Here is a 17,008-nt window from a genome sequence, read left to right on the forward strand (position 1 = left end):
ATGCAAATGTTCTTGTTTAAGGGGGTAACATATTTTGGGAAGGAGGTGGCTTTGAATAGAGAACATTATGGAGTGGCTCTGCCAGTCCACTTATGGAATGTAGATATGATTGGGGATGCAAAAAAAGCTAGTTTTGTTAGGTTTGATAAATATTTTGCCTCTAGATTGAGAAGCCTCTTATTAAGGGACAATCCTAGAATCCCTAGGGCATTAATGAATTTTATCATACCAATAGATAATCCATCTTATTTAAAAGTGTCATATAATTGGGATGATATCATACAATACCCTATTTGAATAGTTTTTAGAGTTTATGGTTTCCAATGGAATCCCCATGTACTGCCCTACCAGATGGCTTTGAAAGTAGGGATAACTAAGATATTGTAGCAGCTAGGAGGATTGGAGGAAACATATTTGGTTAGAAGAAACAGAGGTTCAATTTTCCCCATTCTTATTGCAGACCGCAATTTCATAATTACAAAAGGTGAATGGTTTTTTTAATATAAATTCATGGATCAGTACAAGATGGTTGCATGTCTCATCCCTGCTTTTGTGATTATGAGTGATTCCAAAAAATATGAACCTTATTTCCTTGAGGATATAATAAGGAATGAGTTCTCTTTGCAAGATCAAAAGATCAAGAAAGAAAAATGGAGAGTTTTTTCTACAGTTTTGGAATTTATTCATTGTTTTGATAGAGATTACAAGCCTCTAGATGATGCAAAAATAGAGGCAGACAAAATAAATAAACTTATGATTAGTTTTCCTGAAATCATAGAGGCCATGAATGTAAAGAAACATTTTTTTATCAATTATTTTCTAGAAAAAGCCAAAGAGGCCATGAGGAGATTGGAATTTTATCCTATAGTAGGAACAAGGTAGTTGGTTGTCCAAAAGAGACCTAGCCATAACTTGATTTAGAATAAAAGGGCCACTATGGATAAATTAGAATAGATAGTGAGGTCATCTACTGTTGTCCTAGAAGAAAGACCTAATGAGCCTTCATCCAAGAGGCAAAAAATAATAAGGGAACAAACACCTCACACTGAGGAATATTCACCTATATAGTCCCCATTACAGATAGGAAATGAATAGCTTACCAAGGAATAGATGGAGCAATTAGGGTTCCAAGGGGGAATATTCATTACACAGGCTAAATTAGAAGAGGGAAATCCATAGGAACCTCCAATGCCAAGCTTAGAGTTAACAATGGTATATTACAAAGGGAAGGAGTTGGATCTTGTAATTGAAAAGACTAGTCATGAGTTTATATCTAATGACAATTTTGTTAAAACTAGAGCCTTCTACAAATTTGCATGGAGAGTAAACATGGGAAAGTTTGAGCAAAGGTGTAATAATCTAAAAGCAAAGCATCCAAGAATGGAGGATGTAGATGTGTAAAAAAAGAAGAAATGATGCTAAAATTCCAAAGCATGACCCTTGAAGAGGGGAAACAAATGGTAAAGCCATCTAATGTTTTGTAGCTATCTAATTGGGATATAGTAGATGCTTTAGTTTTTAATTATACTTCAAATAAATGAAGTATAGAGGATTAGGGGAAGAAGGAAATAAAAGGTGCCAAATTTAGTGACTACCAAGCTACATTAGTCATTTTTTCAATAAGAAAATGATCAAGGATTGGCTCTTCCCAACCTAATTATACTAGATTAATAGAAAACTTGATGGTGAAGAGAGTAGAAGAAACTACTAGTGTACAAGCTACACATCTGGATGTTGGGGTATCTAGCTTGACTTGAGCCACAACCCTAAGAGATGAAAAAGAAAATTTGGAATTGCAGGATAGGTATAAAAGACTTTTGGCTGCATACAATAAAGAAGTTGAAAGAAGGATTGAACCAGAGAATAAAGTGATAGGACAATCCACTAGGCCACAAATCACTTATCCTCACACATCAGTGCAATCTTCTAGATGCACTCCATTCATTGAGATCCCTGATACTCCAAAGAGGCCAAAATTTTATACTGTTGAGGAGTTGGAGGAAAAAAATAATAAGCTGAGGGCCTTGCAAGATGAATTAACTTTTCAATATAGAGAAAATCTGAGAAAAGAAATCTTATATCTGGTAGAAAATATTGAACATTCTATGAACAATTAGTTAACATAGTGGATCTGTGGAGAGAAATTAAAGATTCTGAGTAGGTTTTCAAACCTATAATAGGTAAATGGGATGGAAGAGATAAGGATATCATGCTTTTATGAAATTCAGTTATTATCTTATCTTGTGAATAGATAGAAAAAACTTTTGATCAAACTAGTAATATATCTACTTTTGATAATAAGAGGGAGGTAGTGCGAAAAAGAATAATAATATGTTTCTCAAAATATTTATGTGATAAATTTGATCTTTTTCCCTAGGAACTCAAAAAGATTGACATAATAAAAGAGAACAAAGAGTGGGGAAAAGAATCAAATTCATTATTATGCAAAAGAATAAATGAAGTTAGTAATGAAGGACATGTGCTATGAGAAAGGACAAATGAAGAATTTCTTAAAGTGCAACTATTTTGTAATTTCCTCAAAGAGGAATTTGTTGAAATAAATGAATTAAGGGATTAAGTGGTTAAAAAGTGATGAGAAATATTGAGCTTTGATTGGCCTGACAATACAATCTTCAACAAATGGATGGATGATTTTGTCCATTCAAAATAATTGGAAAGAAAGGGAGAGGATGTGGACCCTAACGAAGATCAAACAAACAACCCAAGTGGAAAGCATAGTGGTCCCAACTGATGTTGTCACAACCAAGGATTCAAAAATAACTATTGTTTTAATATTTCATAATGATGAAATTGTAGAGCCTCGATTTGAACTGAACTTGTAGAGATTAGAGGCAGACACATCATTGGCAAACCTGATGGATACATATTTTGAGGATTCAGAATATTAAAAAAGTCAATCATGGAATTTATAGCATTTGAAAGTGTAATAGAAAATAAGCCTGCCAAAAGGAATTTTATGATGTAAAGTTCTTTTTGTTCCACAAAATTTTGTCTCTTGTGACAGTAACAACTGTAAATATCTTTTGTCTAAAGGAAAACTATCAGTTCTCTATGCCTGAAGCTTGTTGCATCTCACACTATATAAGTTAGATTTCAGGACTAGAGAAATTGTTTGAGTTATTGCATAGTTTTAGTTTTTTTTTACTAAGTTTGTTCGGTCTAGTTTCTTGGTGTAAACTTTATGATGTCTTTCTCTGCAAATATCTAATAATACATTAATCTTGTAGGATTTTGAGGTCTTATCTTGAGTCATTCTGAGTTTTGTTTCAATTGTATACAATTTTCAAAGGAAATTAATACAAAGATGAGTTTTCCGCATATGTGTTCTTACTGAATTTTGTCTCCATTTTTATTATATGGTTATTTTTAAGTTGTATGAGAAAAGCTTGATCAATTAAATGCAGTTAAATAAAGTTATATGTCAATTCACTATTTCTTTTAATTCAATGAATTAAGTAAATGCTTTAGTGAGATTGATAGGGTTTCCATGGTAATAGGAAGGATGTCTGTAAGAATGATTTTTAGTGAGAATTATTGGTAGTATTGATTATAATGCAGTTAATCAAATCTAGAAATTGAATGGACTCTAAATCCCAATGGATAAGGCATTGATCTATTGATTTAGTCTATAGATGAAAAGATCATGAACAAGCATTAAGCTTAAAATTGAAATCAATTTTATTTTACTACTTGAAAAAAGTCACTACTTGTAAGCACATGTTTGTATTTAATCCCTGTGATGTAGTTAGCTGCTACTACCTAGAATTATTTGTAAATTTAAGAAAAATAGTGACAAAATCTACTATAAGGGATATGTATTGTTGTGAAATTTCATGGAATGAATAAAATATGTATGTAATATCAGTTTGAAAATCTTTCATCCCTCAGGCACACTCGCCTTGGTTTTGTAGAGCCTAAATAATAGAAAATCTCTTATTATTTTGTTGAAGTTAGGTCCAAAGTTGAAGAACGAGTAACTTTTTATAGGAAGTAATTGATCCTTAGGTTATTGTGATCTTTATTATCTTGATATTAAGTATTTTGTTGTTTAATAGTTGAAAAACACCAACAAAATGTCTACTCTGCTGGGGAGTTGCTTAACACATGCTTGTGTGTAAGAGGTGTTGTAGTTTCTTTGGTCCTAGTGTATATGTGTTGTTTAGGTCTTTTTAATATTTTGAGTGGTAATAGTGGACTTTTTTAGTGACAAATCTAGAGAATTTAAAAAGAAAGAAGAAAAACCTACTACTACAGGTGTACACTAACATATACAGCCCCTATGAAGTGTCTTATCTATCAAACAAGAGTTGTAGTCTTATGTTCTTTGTGGTTGGTTCTTTTGTGTGTTAGATATTTTCATATTATCTTGTGTACTTCTCATAATGTCAAAAGCTATTTAATTGTTATATTTTCCCTAGAATAGGGTGGCAACTTGGTTAAACTAGTGCTCACTTGATAAGTAGTAAAAATGGCTGACAAAAGGAAATATAAGAGCGTACACAAGAGCCAATATTGGTATACCATTGTGTACTAATCTACCCCAAGGCAGTAGAAAGAACCATAACAAAAAGAAAATAGATGTAAATCCCACTTCGAGACCAAGTGTTAGTACCCCAATAAACTCTCAATATCAACCAGTGGTAGGGAGAGAATTTTCTTCATTGAACTTTGGATTAGAAACCACTAGATTCTTAGGACAAGTATTTCTTACCCCATTGCAAGATGAAAGGGCTTGTCAAGATAAGAATATGTCTCCAATGGAAGATGCATTTCATAGACTAGATGTCATAGATGAAATGCATCATAGGTTGGGATATAATAGTGCAATGGAGAATCCTTTTAATCCCATAGCAGTTCCATATATGGAAACAAACCTTATAGATCTAGATGATCCTGGTGACTCAGAGGCGACTTCTGCAGATCCAAAAGAAGTATACTCAGAAACAAATGTTTTAAAGAAGAAAGTTGTAGAAGAAGAAGCTAAATGTGCTCATTTAGAAAAAGAAAGAGAGAAAGAAACCATAAACTCCATTGTTGAAAGAGATAACTTTCTTAGAAGGATGGTTTCATTAAAGGAGAAGAACAAGAAGTTAGAAAAGAGGACTTTTGTCCTCCATACTAATGTATTTGGAGACATAGATGGCTTGAGATCCAAGGTTCAAGAACAAGAGAAACTACTAAGCCAAAGGATGGAACCTATCATATCTCAAATCCAACCCTACATGCTTGTCCAAATAGATCATGTAGAACCTATTTTCAAGCAGGAAGATAAAGGAAAAGGTAAGGCAGTAGGAGTCCATATTAATGAAACTCAAGTTGTATCAAGCAAGCCCTCAAATATTCCCATATCTAAGCTAGATTTAGATTTGGAAAAGGCTAGGAAGGAAAAGGATGATCTTGCCAAGGAGCTTGAAAGGGTTGAAAATGAAGCTCAAGTAGAAGAAACTATAAGAAAAATTCAATTCATCAAGTCCAATTTTGCCTTAGCTTCATGGCCTAATTTTTCCACCCAAGCTGCAACTTTTGTACTTGCTTATGGACTGGTAATTTCAACTCAGGTTATGTGTTAATTAGTCCCTGCCTCATCATCTACTATTAACCCTCAAATCTCTAGTGTTCAAGCTTAGTAGTCTCAAAGTGTTGTTCATAATTAGGCTAATATAAAAAGCACCTCAAATGCTGTTGGTTTTCAAAAGAAACCCATTTACATGGAAAAATATAGACAAATGTCATTGTTAGGTATTCCTCGTTCTCCACACCCCCTAGAATTTGACTTAAGAGACATAGTAGTTAAGTTCTCTAGAAATAATATTGTTACCGGTGAAGAGCATTTGAGAATTTTCACAAACATTCTAAATGATTTTGAAGTTGAACATGAGAATTTAGTAATGAAATTGTTTGTTCATTCATTAACTGAGGATGTAAGGGATTGATTTAGAAGACTACCTAATGACAACATCAGTTCATGGAGTGATTTTGAATTTTTTTTTAAAGAACAATATGGAGACAATACTAATGTTGGATTTATGTTGAATGATTTCAATAACATTAGGAAGAATCCTAATGAATCTACATTTGATTTCAATGTAAGGTTTCAAAAGGGAAAGTCAAAATTATTTCAGGTTATGAGATTGAATGAGGATGTCTACCTTACAACATATTTTAATGTTTTTGACAACAAGATGGCTTATCAGTTGAGCGATAAAGATCCCAAAACTTTGAAGGATGCTTATAAGATTGCAGTAAATGTTAAAAATAATGGAAATGCATCTGGTAAGCTTGGGAGGAGAGATGACTCAAAGTTATTTAACCTAAAGAACAATAAAAAGGAATTTGATAAAACTCCTATAGAAAAGAAGCCTGAAGAACCTACAATAGGTCAAGTGTTGGAATTATTGAAAATATGAACTCAACAACTTTCAACACAAAGAAACCTAACATTGGTGTGAAGGCCCTAGTGAATAACAACCATTTCAATAGATAGCCCAGGATGCAAAACTACCCCTATACCACCTGATGAAAGGATGGTAAACTAGTTCCTAACCAGACCCAAAATGTGAAAGATAGGGGTATACTAGATCCTCTACAAAGAAGTTTTGTTAATATGAATGATAATGTTCCATGGTGCACCATATGTCAATAACCTCACATTTTAGATTATTGTGTGGCTGGTCAATAATTTACTTCAAATCAAAATTCACAAAATGAGAATGAAGAAGAAGAGAAAAACCATGATGATGTAAGCTATAATATGGCTAGCATGTCTGATGATTGTGTGGATTCTAATTTGGAAGATCCTAAAAACGATATTGCAATTCAGAGAGTTGCCTACTAGTTACATCATCAACAAGTGTTTTTAGATGATGAAGGTTATGATGAAGATTAAGTATGTGCTAAATGTTTTGAAGTTGGCCATGTAAATTTAAGAATGTCTTTTAAAGATGACATTGATAGAATCATTGTAGACATGATTTCTCAAGTTCATAGAAATTATAGTTTGAGAAACATAATAGTTAATAATGATGCTGGGAAAAATTCTTGTATATTGATAAAGGACATTACACATAAAATGAAGGATGACAATAAGAATGCTAATGAAGGGATGACTAAGGTTAGAGGAAACAAGACCAAGAAGTGGGAACCGAAGAAGAAAGTTCAATTCCAAAGAAATGAGAGAGTAAAAGTAATCATGCAAGAGAAGAAATTAGGATCTCATACTGTCAAGCAAGTGATAGTGCTTGTTGTTCAAAAGGTTTCTACTCCAAGTATCCTTGTACAACCCACTATGTCTAAACTTATTAATATGATTTTTATGTTGTCACAAATAACTATAAAAGTACCTTTGTCTGAATTCTTAGAATTGATGAACATAAGAGTAAAGCCTTGTCATTGTTGGGAATGATATAAAATAATAGAAATATTGTTGAGCAAGGTGTCATTCAACAAACCCTAGTAGTGGTAGAAGATACCAGTATTATATCCATAATTCCTCAAATTTTTTTGGATGATTCATTAGTAGCATATATAGAAGATATTGACCCATTCTTTCTCAAGCTAATTATAAAAGTAAAAACATTAAAAAATTGCATGATAGACTCAAGAGCCTCTAATACCATCATGCCCGTCAAATTAATTGGAGCTTTAGGTCTGAAAGTAGATACAAAGCAAGGTAGATGTAGATGTATGGATGCCAGGGAAGTGTCAGTCATAGGTACTATCACTACGTTACCATTCAAGCTAGCTACATACCCTGAGGTAGAATTGACTATGTTAGTCTTTGTAGTTGATATTCCTCCACATTATGGAATGTTTCTCTCTAGAAAATGAAGTGCTACTATGGAAGGTAGCCTATAATGTGATATGTCTTATGCAACTTTTCACATAGGAGATAAGGTTGTTAAAGTAGATAGAGAACCAATGGTCAATCACATTTTTGGGGAAGAAATTGACAAGAATTCTACTTGTTTCTTAGATACTAGTCTAGATGCATTTAGGGTAGAGTTGATTATTCAAGAATTTGAGAAATTTCTTGTCTTAATTGAGCATGAAGTTGAATGTTGTATCAATTCGCCTATTTTTTGGACCATGTACTGTGATGGGGCCAGCTCAAAAGAAGGTTTAGGGGCAAGAGTAGTATTTGTTTCTCTTGAAAAGAATAATTTTAGGTATTCATTTACCTTAAAAAAAAAATTGTACCAACAACATAGCAGAGTACGAGGCTCTTTTATTAGGATTGAAAGTTGCATGTCATAGGTGATTTTGAACTGGTTATTGAACAAATAAAGGAAACTTATATTGCAAAGAACAAAAGGTTGAAATATTATAGAAATGTTGTTTGGGATCAAATTGAACTTTTTGATGCATTTGGTATTTCTTGGAAGGAAAGAAGTCAGAATAGAATTGTTGACCTATTGGCAAATGTAGCAATCAAGTCTAAGAACATGTCATTTGTAGGAATTTCATAGATTAAAGTTTAGAATAGGCCTTCAATACCTAACAACGCTGGAAATTAGCAAGTCTTTTAGGATGATAAAGATATTTTGAATTTTATGCTAAGTGAAGTGAAGTATCATGGTCAAGAGTTATACTATAGTGATCTAATTGAAACCACAGATGGTAAGGAAAAATATTTTAGTCAAGAGATCATATAGTTGAAGACTAATAAAGAACCTAAAGGTTTGGTTTTTCTAGAGAACATGTTTGACAAACAAGATAGGTTGAAGCTTGGAATAAAAGATCACAAGCCTCAAGAACTTGAAGAGATAAACCTAGGTACTACTGACACTCCAAATAAAGTTTATATTGGTCAAAACTTGTTAGCTAAAATATGAAAACCTTTGATTGATTTGTTGAAAAATATAGACATTTCTTTGCATGGTCTTATGATGATCTTAAGGCCTATAGAGAAGACCTATTCCAACATATTATTCCACTCAAATATAATGTTAAACCATTTAGAAAGAAGCAAAGACCTATAAATCCCACCTTAGCCCCCAAAATGCAAGAAGAGTTGATGAAGCTAAGGGATGGAGAGATAATCAAACCAATTATGCATTCTACTTGGGTTTCAAACTTGGTGCCTATTAGAGAAAAGAACATAGACATAAGACTATGTGTAAACTTTAGAAACCTAAATATTGCTTCCCTAAAGGATAATTATGGGTTGTCAAACATGGAAGCTATATTGCAACAAGTAACTAGCTCTGAGTTCATGCCTATAATGGATGGATTCTCAGGGTACAACCAAATCCTTGTGAAAGAGAATGAACAATTTAGAACAACTTTTACAACTCCATGGGGTACATATGTGTATGCCACAATGCCATTAGGGTTGATTAATGCTAGTGCAACTTTTTAAAGGGCTATGGATGAAGATTTTCATGATTACATCATTAAGTTTAAGGTAGTATACCAAGATTACCTTACAAATTATTCCAAGAAGGATGAAGACCATTGTAGGCACTTGGAAAATATTTTTATCGAAGCCTTGAAATATGGAGTATCCTTAAACCTGAAGAAGTGTACATTTGCGGTGATCGAAGGAAAATTACTACGACACATAGTATCAAAGGATGGTGGAAAGATAGATCCTAAGAGAGTGGCAGCCATTGATAAGGTGCCTAAGCAAAAAAATGTGAAGGGAATACAGTCTTTCTTTCAGAAAGTTAATTTTTTGAGAAGATTTGTTACCAGTTTTGCTGAAATTAGCAGACCAATTCCTAAAATGCTCAAGAAAGGAGCTAGTATTAATTTGGATGGTGAACCTTTACATGCCTTTTGAGATATTAAAATTTTGATAAAGAATGATGTAGTTATTAGGACTCCAGACTACACAAAGCCAATGCACATATTTTCTTTTGCATCCTTTGATATTCTAGTTGTAGTCTTATTACAAAAGAATGAGGAAGGATATGAACAACCAATTGCATTCTTTAGAAAATTCTTCCAGCTTGCTGAACTAAAATTTTAAATAAAAAAGAAAGAGGTGTATGCCTTGGTAAAATTTGTTAAGGCCTTTAGGTGTTATTTGGTATGTGCTATTGTTATTGCATTTGTACCTAGTGTAGCTTTTAAGGATATATTTTCTCAATAGGAGGTATCAGGTAGAAGATGTAGATATATCAATAGGATTTAAGAATTTAACATTGAAATTCATATCATAAAACTAGTAAGAGGTCAAGGGTTAGCTAATCTTATGGCTTAGGCCAACTTGGATGCTATTCAAATAAATTTGGTAATAGATGACCTAAGATTGAATCTATGTGATATGAAACATTGTGAATGGTATGCTAATATTATACATTATCTATAGCATATGGAAGATCCTTCCCATTTGACTAAAAATGAGAAAAGAAGCACAAAGTTACAAGCCATCATATATATCATTGTTGAGAACAACTTGTGGTGGAGAAACTTTGAGTGCTACTATAATGTGTTGATCAAGAGAAATCAAAGGAGATACTAAAGGAAATGCATGGTAGAGTTTGTGGAGGACATTATATGGCCATGCCTACTACACACAAAGTAATAAAAATTGGATTTTGGTGGCCTTCCCTTTTCAAAGATGCTTAGGTAATGATAAAAAAGTGTGATGCCTATCAAAGATTTGCAGGTAAACTATATTTTTTAGGTAACACTACATTAAAGGTAGTGGAAGTTCAAGCACCATTCTAGGAATGGGGGATGTATTTTATAGGTGAAATCTCTCCTAAACCTAGCACTAGTTATTCATGGATTTTGGTTGCTATTGATTACTTCACAAAGTGGGTGGAGGCAATTCCAACAAGAAATGCAACTAGTAAGGTTGTTAACAATTTTCTACTAAATAATATCATTTAAAGGTTTTATTGTCCTCACAGGATTGTGATAGATAATGCAATGTGCTTTGGATCTAAGGAATTTATAAAGTCTTTTGATAAGTATGGGATAACAAGATCACCATTTTCTCCCAATCATCCACAAAGGAATGTACAAGCTTAATCTACAAATAAAAACTTGTTGAAAGTAATAAAAAGAACCTTGGATTATAAAAAGAACGCTTGGTATTCTAAATTGCAATTAGCAATATGGGCTAATATGGTAACTATGAAAAAGGCCATAGGTGTAGCACCTTTTGACATGGTGTTGGGAATCCAAGCAAGAATTCCTGAGAACAATTTAGTGGGACTATATAATTACATTCAAATGTACAATGAAGACATCATTGATTATATGAAAGAGAGGTTAGATCAGTTAGTAATGTTGACTGGGACTAGGAAAGAAAAATCTCTTAGAAATCAATAATTACAGTTGCAGGTCAAAGCACTCTGTGAGAGAAAAATAGTAAATAAGATATTCGAAATTGAAGATTTGGTTCTCATGTGGAATGCCAAGAGTGAGGATAAGGGAAAAACATGGTAAATTTGATCCTATATGGTTAGGCCCCTATCTAATTGAAGCTACATGGGAGAGGACTCTTTTATTTTGAAGGATCTATCAGGTAATATTCTTGAACTTCCAGTTCATGGACAATTCTTGAAATGGTATTTTTGTTAGAACAGTTGTTTCTTCTATGAACAATAGTTTTAGGGTTTTTCTACATTTTGTATATCCTTTGTGTCTTTTGTATTCCTTTTCTAGTGTTATCTTTCTCTCAGTAGTTATCAAGTAAGATTTTGGGTCATGTTTGTGGCCTACTTCTACGAGGGACTCTAGGCCCTCATATGAATCTTGCATATTCATTGTCCCCAAACAGAGCCACTATTGGTCATTTTTTTCCTTATACCTTCATGAACATATTCTGAAATGAATTACTAGTTTTGTATGAAAATTAGGGTTTGGTCTTATCAAATATTGGTTAACCCTAAGAAAGAACCCTATTTTAAATAAAATTTGTGCCCTAAACAAGCCCTTTAGGTCATAAGATTGTCACCTCTTAGTTGAGTGAGAGAAAATCATTTGAAAAAAGTTATAATTTACTGGAACCCTTTAAGATTTTATTTTTGACTCCATAATTCTTTAAAAAATCCTACACTATCAAATCTTTTAAGATCTATGGTAGTTGCTATACCGTGATGAAAATTTTTGGTCACTTTATCTCATGTGACATACCGACCAAGTATAATGTTACACCTAGAATTTAGTTGATATTTAATATAATTTTAATGTGTTTCACCCAAGCCATTGGATCTTTTGAAATTAATGGTGGTTCCGATGTTGCGTCTAAAAAATGGGAGAGTTTCACTTGTAGTGACATGGTGACATGCCACCAAAGTAAAATATAGAGGGCCTGGGAATGTGCAAGATCATGGTCAACCTAACTATGCTCTTAAGTGGCAATAAAAAAATTAGGAAATCAAGGTTATTTCAACTTGACGTGCAATTTTCTACTTGTTATTGACCTTATATCAAAAAGTTGAGAGGAAATAATCTCTAGCACATTGAGTGTAGTTTTTAAACTACTAGGACTTATGTCAAAAAACAAAAATTGATTGGTCAAAATTTTGAATTTTAATGCAATATTAAAATTTTTTTGAAACAAATATAAGAAGTAGATGCATGTCTAACCACCTTAATCAAAATCAAATGATAATATTTTTTAATAATATTCTAGATATAAGTAGTAGACTCATGCCTGGATGTGACACATATTTTTAGGTATTTTTATTCTAAATAAATAATATTTGACTTTAGTATTTTGGGAATAAAAAAACTCTCATGTCTGACCACCTTAACTAATTCAAAACTCTGCAAAGTTCAATTTTAATTTTTTTTCCTTTTAGTAGAAGAAACATAGAATGTGATGCATCTTTTGGATTTAAAAAATGTTGTACCATTTGAAAGTTATAGTTGTTTTCAAGTAGTGAGTTAGTTAGAACTTTATACATAAATCAATTAAAAAATAAGTAATAATTACTTACTAAACTCATAATTTGACAAACCTTACATTTATGAAAAGATAAGAACATTCTTAAGAAACCCTTTTCATTTCATCAAATTTTGGTGATAAAAAGTCGCCAGCTACATGTTTGAAGTAAAAATAACATAAAAATAAGCCAAAATAATTTTTTTAGGATGTTCTTAAAGTTGACCATATAGGTTTGGTATCAAAAGATATAGTAGACCTTATAAATATATATATTTTTTTCATTTAGTATTAGGGTGGATTGGAAAAAAGTTGAACTAGATTTTGAAATGGTTTGAGATATTTCAGAACTATAGATTTTTTAGATTGCCACTTTTTGGCACACCATGATCTTGCACATACCTGCCTCAAAGTGGATATGGTGTCGGGATCTTCCCTATCCTAAATGAGCTTTTCCAACATTGTGGGTTGTCAGATTTGTGAGTCGGTAAAGGAGGAACCAACATAACAATGTGTTGCTTCCCTGTTCATGATGATGGTTTTCTACAAAAAAAAGAAAGTCCCTATGTTGTGACTAGGAAACTCATCATTTTATCCATAATGACTTCAAAGAAAGTATTCTTAGGAAAAGTAGATTATGCTAATAGAAACATAAATTATGACCTTCTTGAATTATTGCCTAAATCTACAAATGTGTCTACCCAGATGAAAAGGTTAATTTCTGTAAACCCTAGCCTCAAGATTGCAAATGGTTTATATGATAGAGTGAATTGGATTAGGGATGCTAGCACTAAAAAATCAGGCCTTTTTTCTTTTTAAGAAGTAGTTTTCAGACAGAAATTTGTTTGCTCCCCATGGAAACATTTGGAATTTTGATTTAGGAAAACTAGTGGTCCCTGGGGTATTTGTGAATGTTGACCTACTCATGGTCATTGCCAAAAACTATGACCTTGCAGCCAGAGTAGTAAGAAGATTAGATGGGGGAATGCTTGATGAGTATAAGTGCCAAAGAAATTTGAAAGGTCTTCGGTTTGGAAACCATTTCAGATTACCATATATCCATTGACTTGCCATAACTAGGAAAAGAATACTTATCAAAGAAGGTTAAGGTCAAGGAAGGTGTACTGAGGGCACACTTGGCCTCAATTGGGAATTTTTCATTGGTCATAGCATCTACAAATGAGCCTTTTAAGAAAGAATTTTTTACTTCCAGATCCCTAGAAATATATATGAATTTATGTAGAGTTTTTGGTGAGGATGAGCAAAGTTTTATGCCAGTTAAATTTATGTATATGATGGCTCAAATTTCTTCTTTTGGTGTGGATATTATTTTTTATTTTGCATCCTATATACAAGAAAAAATCCTTATAGGGCTAGTTGGAATTGCCAAAAGCAAGGTAGAAAAGACTTTTGGGCATTACTCATTGTTGATGCATATGTTCTTGTTTAAGGGGGTAACATATTTTGGGAAGGATATGGCTTTGAATAGAGAACAAGAAGGAGAGGCTCTACCAGTCCAGTTATGGAGTGCAAATATGACTAGGGATGCCGAAAAGACCAATTTTGTTAGGCTTGATCCATATTTTGCCTCTAGATTGAGAAGCCTCTTATTAAGGGATAATCCCAGAATCCCTAGGGCATTAATGAATTTTATTAGACCAATGGATAATCCATCTAATTTAAAAGTGTCACATAATTAGGCTAATATCATACCATACCTTATTTCAACAGTTTTTAGAGTGTATGATTTCCAAGGGACTCCCCATGTACTACCCTACCAGGTGTCTTTGAAAGTAGGGATAGCTGAGATTTTGTGGTAGCTAGGAGGATTGGAGGAAACATATTTTGTTAGAAGAAATAGAGGCTCAACTTTCTCCACTTGTTTTTGTAGCCCACCATTTCATAATTACAAAAGGTGGATGCTTGTTTTTATATAAATTCTTGGATCAATACAAGATGATTGTGTCTCATCCCTGCTTTTCTGATTTTTAGGGATTTTTTGATATTTTTAAATTAAGGGCTAAAGTTGGTTCCAAAAGCCATGAACCGTACTTCCTTGATGATATAATAAGGAATGAGTTCTTTTTGCAAGAGCATGAGATCAAGAAAGAAAAATAGAGAATTTTTTCTAGAGTTTTTGAATTTAGTCATTGTTTTGATAAAGATTACAAACCTCTAGATGATGAAAAAATAGAGAAAGATAGAATAAATAAACTGATGATTACTTTTCCTGAAATCATGGAGGTCATGAACAAAAATAAACATTTTTTTATCAATTCTTTTCTAGAAAAAGCTAGAGAGGTCATGAGGAGATTGGCATTTACTACTATAGTTGGAACATGATAGTTGGTTGCCCAAAAGAGACTTGGCTATAATGTGCCACAGAATAAAAGGACCACTATTGATAAATGAATATAGATGGTAGGTTAAACTAGTGTTGTCTTAGAAGAAACATCTGATAAGCCCTCACCCAAGAGGTAGAAAATAATAAGGGTATAGACATCTCACATTGAGGAATATTCACCAATAGAGTCCCCATTACAAATAGGAGATGAACAACTCACCAAGGAGAAGATGGAGTAGTTAGGGTCCCAAGGGGGAATATTCATTACATAGGCTAAATTGGAAGAGGGAAATCCATAGGAACCTCCAATGCAAAACTTAGAGTTAACAATGGAAAATTACAGAGGAAAGGAGTTGGATCTTGTAATTGAATAGGTTAGTCATGAGTTTATATCTAATGAAAATTTTGTTAAAACTAGAGCCTTCTACCAATTTTCCTAGAGAGTAAACATGGGAATTAAGCTAAAAGCATATCATCTAGGAATGAAGGATGTAGCCATGAAAAATTAGATTAAAAAAGAAATCATGCTAGAATTGCAAGGCATGAACCTTTAAGAGGGCAGACAAATGGTAAAGGCATACATTGTTTTGTTGCTATAATGTGATTTAGAATAAAAGGGCCATTATTGATAAAGGAAAATAGATAGTACGCTCAACTACTGTTGTCTTAGAAGAAACACCTGATAAGCCCTTGCCTAAGAGGGAAAAAGTAATAAGGGTATAGACATCTCACATTGAGTAATATTCACCAACAAAGTCCCCATTACAAATAGGAGATGAACAACTCACCGAGGAGAAGATGGAGTAGTTAGGGTCCCAAGGGGGAAAATTCATTACATAGGCTAAATTGGAAGAGGGAAATCCATAGGAACCTCTAATGCCAAGCTTAGACTTAACAGTGGTAGATTATAGAGGAAAGGAGTTGGATCCTATAATTGAACAGGTTAGTCATGAGTTTATATCTAATGACAATTTTTTTAAAACTAGAGCCTTCTACCAATTTTCGTAGAGGGTAAAGATGGGAATTAAGCTAAAAGCAGATCACCTAGGAATGAAGGATGTAGGCATGTAAAATTAGATAAAAGAAGAAATCATGCTAGAATTGCAAGGCATGAAGCTTTAAGAGGGGAGACAAATGGTAAAGGCATACAATGTTTTGTTGCTATCCAACTAGTATATAGAAGATGTTTTAGTTTTTAATCTTGTTTTAGATAAACTAAGTATAGAGGATCAAGGGAAGAAGGAAATAAAATGTTCCAAACATAGTAAGGACTAGGCTACATTAGTCATTTGGTCAGTAAGAAAAGGATCTAGGACTTGCTCTTCCCATCCTGATGATACTTGATTAATAGGGAACATGATTGTGAAGAGAGTAGAAGAAACTACTAGTGTGGAAGCTGCACATCTTGGTGTTTGCATGTCTAGCTTGATTTTAGTTACAACCCTAATAGATGAAAAAGAAAAGTTGGAATTGCATGATAGGTATTAAAATTTTTTGGCTGCATACAATAAAGAATTTCAAAGAAGGATTGAACTAGAGAATAAAGTGATGGGACATTCCACTAGGCCACAAATCACTTATCATCACCCATTAGTGAAATCTTCTTGATCCACTCCCTTCATTGAGATCCCTGATACCCCACAAAGACTAGAATTTTATATTACTAAGGAGTTGGAGGCAGAAAATAATAAGTGGAGGGCCTTGTAAGATGAATTAACTTATCAATATAGAGAGAAGCTTAGAGAAACAATCTTATATCTTATAGATAAGATTGATTGCCCAACATTATATGAACAATT

The sequence above is a fragment of the Cupressus sempervirens genome, chromosome 8, assembly GCF_028749045.1.
Source record: "Cupressus sempervirens isolate cs-2001-9-10 chromosome 8, ASM2874904v1, whole genome shotgun sequence".
NCBI lineage: Eukaryota > Viridiplantae > Streptophyta > Pinopsida > Cupressales > Cupressaceae > Cupressus > Cupressus sempervirens.